The sequence below is a fragment of the Monopterus albus genome, unplaced genomic scaffold (genome assembly GCF_001952655.1).
Source record: "Monopterus albus unplaced genomic scaffold, M_albus_1.0 scaffold82.1, whole genome shotgun sequence".
NCBI classification, from domain to species: Eukaryota; Metazoa; Chordata; class Actinopteri; order Synbranchiformes; family Synbranchidae; genus Monopterus; species Monopterus albus.
Genome location: NW_018127962.1, coordinates 462,800 through 473,297, shown reverse-complemented (window position 1 = coordinate 473,297; position 10,498 = coordinate 462,800). Strand labels below are relative to the sequence as shown.

The 10,498-nt window shown below is 39.4% G+C and overlaps 1 protein-coding gene across 1 annotated transcript in view; it reads left to right on the top strand.

The window, feature by feature from the left end:
• Positions 1 to 4,469: 4,469 nt before the first annotated feature.
• rab5aa (RAB5A, member RAS oncogene family, a) overlaps positions 4,470 to 10,498 on the top strand; it is a 37,977-nt gene continuing 31,948 nt past the window's right edge. The window contains exon 1 of the mRNA XM_020606896.1: positions 4,470 to 4,627. The gene's annotated coding sequence lies outside the window, so the exon portion shown is untranslated. The remainder of the gene's footprint in view (positions 4,628 to 10,498) is intronic.

Here is a 10,498-nt window from a genome sequence, read left to right as displayed (position 1 = left end):
TAAAGGATTTTCTTTTCTTTTTTTTTTTCAAAATATCACATACAATGACAAAAAGCAGCAATGAATTGTATGTATTCAACATAATGTTTGTGAATCCAGAACCTGCTTTACCTTACTGTCTGTGATGTAGACCTCCACTGCTGTCCAGAAAATATTAAAAACACACCAGTGAGCCACACTGCTGCACCTGGCAACATGTTTCTTCCTCAAGAAAAAAAATGTTGGGCTTTTTTTTTTAAGAGCTTCAAAGTAATAGCCATTCTCAGACTTAGGAGCTTTTGAAGAAAAAGACAAGCCTGACCTTTTATGTGAGGAAGAAACATGTCACTTTGTTCGGCAGTGTGGCTCACTGGTCCCATGATAGTTTGACCATCATAATATGATTCTTAGCCTTGAAAAACTATTTCTAGCATTTGGAATCACATTGATATCATTATCAGTTTGAACGTTATTCAAGATTAAAAAAAAAAAAAACACTAACGGCGTTTTTCTTATAGCTCAGTGACATTTGAGGATATGCATGGGATATATCTTACCTCTCCAAAAAATTCTTTAAAATCCTTTCATAACTTTTTGTGTTATGCTGTGGAAAAAAAACAACCAACCAATAAACAAACAAATGAGGATAACCTCTTTGGCGGAGTAAGTTATTTATCTGGCACAGTATCTGTATAATAAGGAATATGGTCCTTTTTTTGAGTAATGCTATCAACAAACAAACTAACAAATGTGTGCAAAACAGCTTTGCTTTATTCTTTAAAGGGGAATTAAAGTGAGCATTTATTTAGGAAGGGGGGTGCTGAAAATACCAGATTCAGCAGATATCAAATACTAAAAGTCATAGCCTCCGCTCTACTGCTTCGATTTTGACCATTAAAAACAAACAAACAAAAAACAAACAAACAAAAACATTTAATCACCAGTCTTGCAATGATAACTGCTGGAGAACGCCTTTAACATCTTGAATATCCAGAGGTCTAGACCACAACATGCTCCCTGTTTCAGAGTAGCTCGCGTAAAGGTTCATAGAATACAGTAGGTACTGTGTGTGTTCAATCATAAAATGACGTCACCTAATGAACCTGTTCCCAGGTAATCAAACATACCTACGTCCCGCCCTCACCCGGCATCAATTGGCCAAACACCTGTCAATCAAATGAGTACGCGACTGTGAAGTTTGTTTAATCAGTCAGCCAACTCTGACAGCACCTCTTTGGAGAATGTTGCATTAAACATCTTTATACAACCTGCAGTCGCTACATATCGTTTGTAGCAGCTCCTCTGTGTGCCATTGGATGTAGTGTCATCTGTCAATGCATTACTTTGATAGTCAGGGATATTTTAGCCTCTTTTCTGTGATTTCTAAGCTGAATTATGGACGCTTAATTGCAGTGGACAACGGAGATGATGGTATCCTCAGAAAATGTAAGTAACACTTAATGTAAAATGATTTGTGTTATATCCGTGTGTTCAGATTTGATTGAATTATGACTGGTTTTTCACATCAACTGTGGCACCACCACATCGTGCCTAAGACCCGAGTGCACAAATCAGGTGCAAAGTAAAATGAGGTCTTGATTTGTAAACGCAAGTGGATTTGACACTGATGTGATGAGTGGTGTGAGTTCACGATGATTAATAACTCGTTAGACAACTGGCTTATTTTGTGTTGTTACATGAATAACTAGTGATATTAGGGCTAAAACATGAGTAGCTCTCAGCCACTTTGTCAAAATAGCTTTCTGAAAACGTACCCTGTACTTTAAAAGTCAAGAAAGTCAAGAAAAGACATATCCACTATGTAGGAATTGCCAAGTTGCAGGCTTTTTAATTCTTAGAGCCGTCTCTTTCAAAGGTGAATGAGAAGCTTGTTAGAAATAGTGAAGGGCAAAATTATAAAGATGAAGAAGTTGCTGCTGTGAAAAGGAAAAAAGACAGTAGTACTGACAGCTAATAAAACTTTGCTTTTATAGACCACACACAGGCGCTACACTGATGTGATCTAAATACCATCTGTGTGACCATAATACTAAGATGTGAAGTGGAAGGCTAGAAAGAATACATCTGCCAATGCATATCCTCTGATTTTTCAGAACATCCCAGTTTCATTTCCCAGTAGTAAATTCACCATATGCCAGATGTATTGTGTTTTCTTATTGTATGTTTTCTCAGACAAGTTTGTATACGAACAGATCCAAGTGTGACATTCTAGTCCACAGTTGTCTGTGCAAGTCACTTTCATGAGAATAAGTCATTTATTTAAATTGAAAATGTGACTGTCTTGTTCTAGTTTGGAGTTATTCCACTGTCGGTGAAATAGTTAATTCATTAAGTGGAACATCAGCTGAAGCTGATGAAGGCTGTATAGCTAAAACAAAACATGACTGCTGAGTACAGGAATAGCTGTTCTTCCTGTTTCCTAGCTTTGGTTCTTGCTGTCTTTCTTATGAGACTTTTCTACTAATTGCAATGTTGTAAAAATTTCTAACATCTTGTTCACCCTTCAGCTACCCACACTGGACTAGTAGCATTCCAAGGTTTTGGATATGTAGATTGGAAATAGCCCTTGTCTATTCACAAAGAAGGATGCGATAAAACCTCATAATTCCAAGCTCAAAACGTGCCTACTTTAGCATCACACATATGGTTTATTCATAGGGCATCCCTACCTTAGTGTAGAGCTTTTACAGTAATCATTGATACTATAACAGAATAATTGTAGACTTGAAATGCACTCCTTAATTTCCTGTGGCTGACTGCTTCCTTCTCTGATCCTCTCAACATACACCATACCAAAGCCCACAGAAAAAACATTCTGTACGATGTCTAAAAGATGGTCTTGTTTGGAAAATGTTATTTGAGCATGACAAACAGATGAAAAATTGCTGAATAAAAAAATGTAAACTCTTAAATTAGAAAGAGAAAATGTCTGTATTCACAGTGTAGCATGATATCCATTAAAACGGTGGTGTGAATTGGTCAGAATGTAACCTGTAGCCCCTTTTCCACTGTCTAGTACCAGCTCAACTCTCCTTATTTGTTTTTCCCATCAGTCATATGTTGGGGATAGTACCTGGTACCTGGTACTATTTTTTTGCATCAACTCCATCAAGGTTCCAAGCGAGCTGAGGTGATACCAAACGGTGACGTGTAAACACTGTGGACTTGTATCAGAGAAATAAATTCCTCATTACTACGAAGCCTTCTTGTCACTGAAGAACCCGGATGTTTACATGTGATGACACCAGTTGCGCGTTCTTCATTCATTCATAATATTGGCTGCCATCTCTCTCTCATAAGTGTTATGGAGGGTATAATTTATGGTGATGGAGGCCTCAAGCCTGTGTTACTGTATAATATAACCATTATATTATGTGAACCACCCCATCCTACATCTTATCACGTAGCCCATAAGTTACTGCATGTGATAATGAGTACAATGGCTACAGCTATGCCTGCTAAGTAGAGCTAGCTGGCTGGCACATTAATGGGTCATCACATCTCTGAAAAATGGAGCAGGTTTGCAATTGGCATTATTTGGATAGATTGACCACATATTTGAAAATTTGGTGGTGATTTGGCATAATAACAGTCCTAGGATGAAAATTATGACAGCTTTGAGCCTGCCCTGTCAGCACAATGGGCCAGTGACCTCACAAACATTTAAAAAAAAAAACACTAACGGCGTTTTTCTTATAGCTCAGTGACATTTGAGGATATGCATGGGATATATCTTACCTCTCCAAAAAATTCTTTAAAATCCTTTCATAACTTTTTGTGTTATGCTGTGGAAAAAAAACAACCAACCAATAAACAAACAAATGAGGATAACCTCTTTGGCGGAGTAAGTTATTTATCTGGCACAGTATCTGTATAATAAGGAATATGGTCCTTTTTTTGAGTAATGCTATCAACAAACAAACTAACAAATGTGTGCAAAACAGCTTTGCTTTATTCTTTAAAGGGGAATTAAAGTGAGCATTTATTTAGGAAGGGGGGTGCTGAAAATACCAGATTCAGCAGATATCAAATACTAAAAGTCATAGCCTCCGCTCTACTGCTTCGATTTTGACCATTAAAAACAAACAAACAAAAAACAAACAAACAAAAACATTTAATCACCAGTCTTGCAATGATAACTGCTGGAGAACGCCTTTAACATCTTGAATATCCAGAGGTCTAGACCACAACATGCTCCCTGTTTCAGAGTAGCTCGCGTAAAGGTTCATAGAATACAGTAGGTACTGTGTGTGTTCAATCATAAAATAACGTCACCTAATGAACCTGTTCCCAGGTAATCAAACATACCTACGTCCCGCCCTCACCCGGCATCAATTGGCCAAACACCTGTCAATCAAATGAGTACGCGACTGTGAAGTTTGTTTAATCAGTCAGCCAACTCTGACAGCACCTCTTTGGAGAATGTTGCATTAAACATCTCTATACAGTCTGCAGTCGCTACATATCGTTTGTAGCAGCTCCTCTGTGTGCCATTGGATGTAGTGTCATCTGTCAATGCATTACTTTGACAGTCAGGGATATTTTAACGTCTTTTCTGTGATTTCTAAGCTGAATTATGGACGCTTCATTGCAGTGGACAACGAAGATGATGGTATCCTTGGAAAATGTAAGTAACACTTAATGTAAAATGATTTGTGTTATATCCGTGTGTTCAGATTTGATTGAATTATGACTGGTTTTTCACATCAACTGTGGCACCACCACATCGTGCCTAAGACCCGAGTGCACAAATCAGGTGCAAAGTAAAATGAGGTCTTGATTTGTAAACGCAAGTGGATTTGACACTGATGTGATGAGTGGTGTGAGTTCACGATGATTAATAACTCGTTAGACAACTGGCTTATTTTGTGTTGTTACATGAATAACTAGTGATATTAGGGCTAAAACATGAGTAGCTCTCAGCCACTTTGTCAAAATAGCTTTCTGAAAACGTACCCTGTACTTTAAAAGTCAAGAAAGTCAAGAAAAGACATATCCACTATGTAGGAATTGCCAAGTTGCAGGCTTTTTAATTCTTAGAGCCGTCTCTTTCAAAGGTGAATGAGAAGCTTGTTAGAAATAGTGAAGGGCAAAATTATAAAGATGAAGAAGTTGCTGCTGTGAAAAGGAAAAAAGACAGTAGTACTGACAGCTAATAAAACTTTGCTTTTATAGACCACACACAGGCGCTACACTGATGTGATCTAAATACCATCTGTGTGACCATAATACTAAGATGTGAAGTGGAAGGCTAGAAAGAATACATCTGCCAATGCATATCCTCTGATTTTTCAGAACATCCCAGTTTCATTTCCCAGTAGTAAATTCACCATATGCCAGATGTATTGTGTTTTCTTATTGTATGTTTTCTCAGACAAGTTTGTATATGAACAGAACCAAGTGTGACATTCTAGTCCACAGTTGTCTGTGCAAGTCACTTTCATGAGAATAAGTCATTTATTTAAATTGAAAATGTGACTGTCTTGTTCTAGTTTGGAGTTATTCCACTGTCGGTGAAATAGTTAATTCATTAAGTGAAACATCAGCTGAAGCTGATGAAGGCTGTATAGCTAAAACAAAACATGACTGCTGAGTACAGGAATAGCTGTTCTTCCTGTTTCCTAGCTTTGGTTCTTGCTGTCTTTCTTATGAGACTTTTCTACTAATTGCAATGTTGTAAAAATTTCTAACATCTTGTTCACCCTTCAGCTACCCACACTGGACTAGTAGCATTCCAAGGTTTTGGATATGTAGATTGGAAATAGCCCTTGTCTATTCACAAAGAAGGATGCGATAAAACCTCATAATTCCAAGCTCAAAACGTGCCTACTTTAGCATCACACATATGGTTTATTCATAGGGCATCCCTACCTTAGTGTAGAGCTTTTACAGTAATCATTGATACTATAACAGAATAATTGTAGACTTGAAATGCACTCCTTAATTTCCTGTGGCTGACTGCTTCCTTCTCTGATCCTCTCAACATACACCATACCAAAGCCCACAGAAAAAACATTCTGTACGATGTCTAAAAGATGGTCTTGTTTGGAAAATGTTATTTGAGCATGACAAACAGATGAAAAATTGCTGAATAAAAAAATGTAAACTCTTAAATTAGAAAGAGAAAATGTCTGTATTCACAGTGTAGCATGATATCCATTAAAACGGTGGTGTGAATTGGTCAGAATGTAACCTGTAGCCCCTTTTCCACTGTCTAGTACCAGCTCAACTCTCCTTATTTGTTTTTCCCATCAGTCATATGTTGGGGATAGTACCTGGTACCTGGTACTATTTTTTTGCATCAACTCCATCAAGGTTCCAAGCGAGCTGAGGTGATACCAAACGGTGACGTGTAAACACTGTGGACTTGTATCAGAGAAATAAATTCCTCATTACTACGAAGCCTTCTTGTCACTGAAGAACCCGGATGTTTACATGTGATGACACCAGTTGCGCGTTCTTCATTCATTCATAATATTGGCTGCCATCTCTCTCTCTTGAGTGTTATGGAGGGTATAATTTATGGTGATGGAGGCCTCAAGCCTGTGTTACTGTATAATATAACCATTATATTATGTGAACCACCCCATCCTACATCTTATCACGTAGCCCATAAGTTACTGCATGTGATAATGAGTACAATGGCTACAGCTATGCCTGCTAAGTAGAGCTAGCTGGCTGGCACATTAATGGGTCATCACATCTCTGAAAAATGGAGCAGGTTTGCAATTGGCATTATTTGGATAGATTGACCACATATTTGAAAATTTGGTGGTGATTTGGCATAATAACAGTCCTAGGATGAAAATTATGACAGCTTTGAGCCTGCCCTGTCAGCACAATGGGCCAGTGACCTCACAAACATTTCGGCATCACTGTGACAACCAGCTAAACTGCGGAGGGGGGACTATGTGCAGTGGAAAACAAATCACCTGGTACTAAACCCGAGTAGAGCTGAGTCAAGTTGAGCCGTTACCAAGCAGTGGAAAAGGAACTTATGTCAGGATATCTTCATATTCTGTGTCCCTCTCTGACTGTAACCTAATTTATTGGCCATTTTAAGTCATATAAGATAACTATTTTAAGTCGTATGTATAACTGTCATGATATGCATAAAATAAAAAAATTAACCAGCCCAATCATGACTGAGTCCATATGAGATACTGTATATAATGTAACAACTTTACCCTAAGCCTTCAAATGCCCCCAAGTGTAGTGACAGGGCTATAGGACGTATTAAAATTAGAGAGTAATCTACAATACAACAAACCTGTTAAGATACAGTATGAGCCTTTGATGCAGTTATTTATGTGCCACTGGGACACCAATACAATTAACCTCTTAAATAGCCTTATGCTGATTTACTGTTTACTTGCCCCTTTCATGGGCATATGTACATACACACTGAGAGCCGATGTACCAGAGTCATATTCCGCGTGTGTCTGACACACCTGGCCAGTAAAGCTGATTCTGAACTAACCTCAGGTTTTTGCCTGTGTTGGTCCTCAAAGAGCTGGGATCAGCTGCTCTCTTTCAAAATAAATGACAGTGAAGCCATAAAGCAGCTCGTCGGCTCTGGAAGCATTGTCTTTCTATAACCCCCCTCCCCATCTTTATCCTTGTGTTGAACCACTTTGGAGTTGATAAAGCTCAGGGATGAGTTGGACCGTTGTGATAGTCCTGTCACATTCTTCTACATGAAGTTCATTGTGACCTGGGCTCTTTTCTTCTACTCCTCATCTCCTTCTCTCCCTTCCCCTCTCTTTTCTCACTCTCTCTTATCAAGCCAGACAGAAGCAGACAGCGACTTGAATTAAGCGCCAGTTGGGGGGGAAGCTGCTTGGAGCCGATAACAATACAAAATGGATTTTCTCAAACAGAGAAAAACAGCTGTCTCCATTATTTGAATGCTTCACCTTTCCCTGCTCCATTAATTGGCTCTTTGATCATAGGCAGAGGTGCACTGTGACTGATAAAGAATAGGTTATTAGTAAAGTAGCCTGGAGGACCGAGAGGCAGCCGGCCATGCCGGGCTGCAGGAGATGAGATAAAGGCGTGGTAATGCTGGTGTGAAAGGGTGCCGGTGAGCGATAGGGCCATGCTGTCTGGCCCTCTTGCTCCTTGCCTGTCTCACCAGTGGCCAGAAAAAGAGCAGCAGCAGGACAAAGTGTGATATAGCAGCTAATGCAGGATTGTGATTCAGCTTGTGGGGGATAGAGCATGGAATTTGATTCCATAACAGCTTGCTCTTTTAAGTCGTAGATGTCTCTCTCTCCCTTCCAGTCTGTCCCTGCCTCTTTCACACACTCCTTACAAAAGCAAAATGTGTGACAGGAAATTTCCTATGCTTTTCATTTTGGCCTGATATGTGGTAAATGTTAGGACTGTGATAGCCTGTGAGAAGAAAACCATCTAGGGCTTTTTAAAAGATGGGTGGCTCCTTTGATGTTGCACTGAGTTAAATTCACTGCATTAAATCTGATGGAATTTTCACTTTAAGCCTGTTTATGTATTTTCTCACATCCATGGACAAGGGGCGATTTGCTACACTTCTCAGCAGAGGAACGGAATCTTCAAGAAGTCACTATCTTGTAATCCTCTGTCTCTCTTCCCCACCCCCTGCAAGAAATAGGACCAGAGGGGACAAGCAGGGTATTTGTGTGTTGTAAAGCATGGTAAGAAAAGAGAGAAAGTGTTGATATTAAATTACCAAACACAAGGTTATCTAGTTCCTGCACATGGCTAGGCTGCCCTGGGCCAAGGGTAATCTGCTAATAACGTTCACACCGAATGACATTATTAAGGAACTGGGCCCATGAGTCTGGCCTCTCCCTGTCTCTCTCTCTCTCTATCTGTCTCTCGCTCGCTCTCTGACACACATAGGGAACAGTAGAGAGAAGAGGAAAACGGCAAAAGAGACAAGGGGCAGAGATGGATGAGGAGAGCGGGAGGAAGGGATAGGAGTGGAGGAACCAGTCTGAGACCTAGAAAGAGAGGAAGAGTGAGGAAGTCAGGGGTAAAGGATGTGAGGCTGAAATGCTTTCGTTTTATCAGTGTTAAAAATTCTGTGCAACTATCAAAGTTCAAAATGATTTATCACTCAGTGAAGGGAAATGAGTAAACAATTGTATACAGGGAATTGTGACCCACTAACCCACTTTGATTCCCTACTGATCAGAGGAAGGTCATGCATCTGAGTTGAAATATGGGTGGTTAGTTAGTCTAATAGATTGCAACAGAGGGATATCATGCAATAATTGACAAAAATCAGACAAGCTTGAAATTACACCACAAACTCTTCCTCCTCAGCACTACAATATTCAGCTGTGGCAAATGCAGGCCAAGGACAAAAGCCCATCCAGCTATCAGTATCAAGTAGCGGCCTCTATACACTGCTCAGCAGGTGAGTGGAGAGAAAAATGCACAATGCTTCCTTACACCCCTCGGGGATAGTGAAAACTCACCAAGAAGAGTCAATGAAAAAAATCTTTCTCCTCTTCTTTACTCTCCACTCCCTCCCACCTCTTCCAGTCTTACCCTTAACCATGGAAGCATCCTATAATCCACCCTGCACTTCTTCTACTTGAAGCAGCCACAGTTGTTTCACATACTGTAACTAGAAATGCACATTCAAGTACGTACAGTCACGTACACAGTACGTAAAGACACGCATGCTTGTTCAATGTGAAAAAACCCCTTAAATATAGCCGCTTATTAAAATCACATTTGGATGGTCTACATTCTGTTACATGTGCATTTTGTACATTTACAGTTTAGGGAGCTGTTTTCTCCTAATGTTAAAACTGTTGGCGACAGTATAACTGCAAAATGAAAAACACTTTTACAAAGCTTACAGCAGTGACTAGTGGCTTTTTCAAATCCTCATCACACTGCACAGAATAAACAAGCTATTTAACCTCAAGGACTCTCAGACTATGGAATCACAAATAGCAAACAGTGCATTCTCACATACCTGCTCACTTACGTCTCAGTAAGCAGTGTCAGGAAGGCTACATTAGAAATATAATAGGTTACAGATTTACTAGTTACCCTGTTAAAAATGCAATAAGTGATGCAACTATTTTTTTTACTTCATCAATGTAATGCAACTTGACTTTTACAGCAATTACTTTTTGATTACTTTTCTAAAAAAAACATTTTAAAATGGCCAATAAAGCTGAAAAGTCCTAACATACATTTAAACCAGGCAGTGTAAACTTCACAACAGTACTCAACACTTATTACTGTCAAACTTTTATTTAAGGTTCTTTAGCATAACTTTAGTAACATGATATATTACTGTGGGAATGTGGCGTACTGAATGGGCACCAAGCAAATCCCTTTTCTGATTTCAAAAGGAAAGTGCTGTTGAATTTCCAGCACTGAAAAGCATTCTTGTCTGGCAACCTGATCACTCAGTTTTAGTGGTGTCGGCTGGTCGCAGTCAGGCTGGGCGGACTCGGGTCTCTTAGAGCGATGTGTGTTGATTTGATTGACA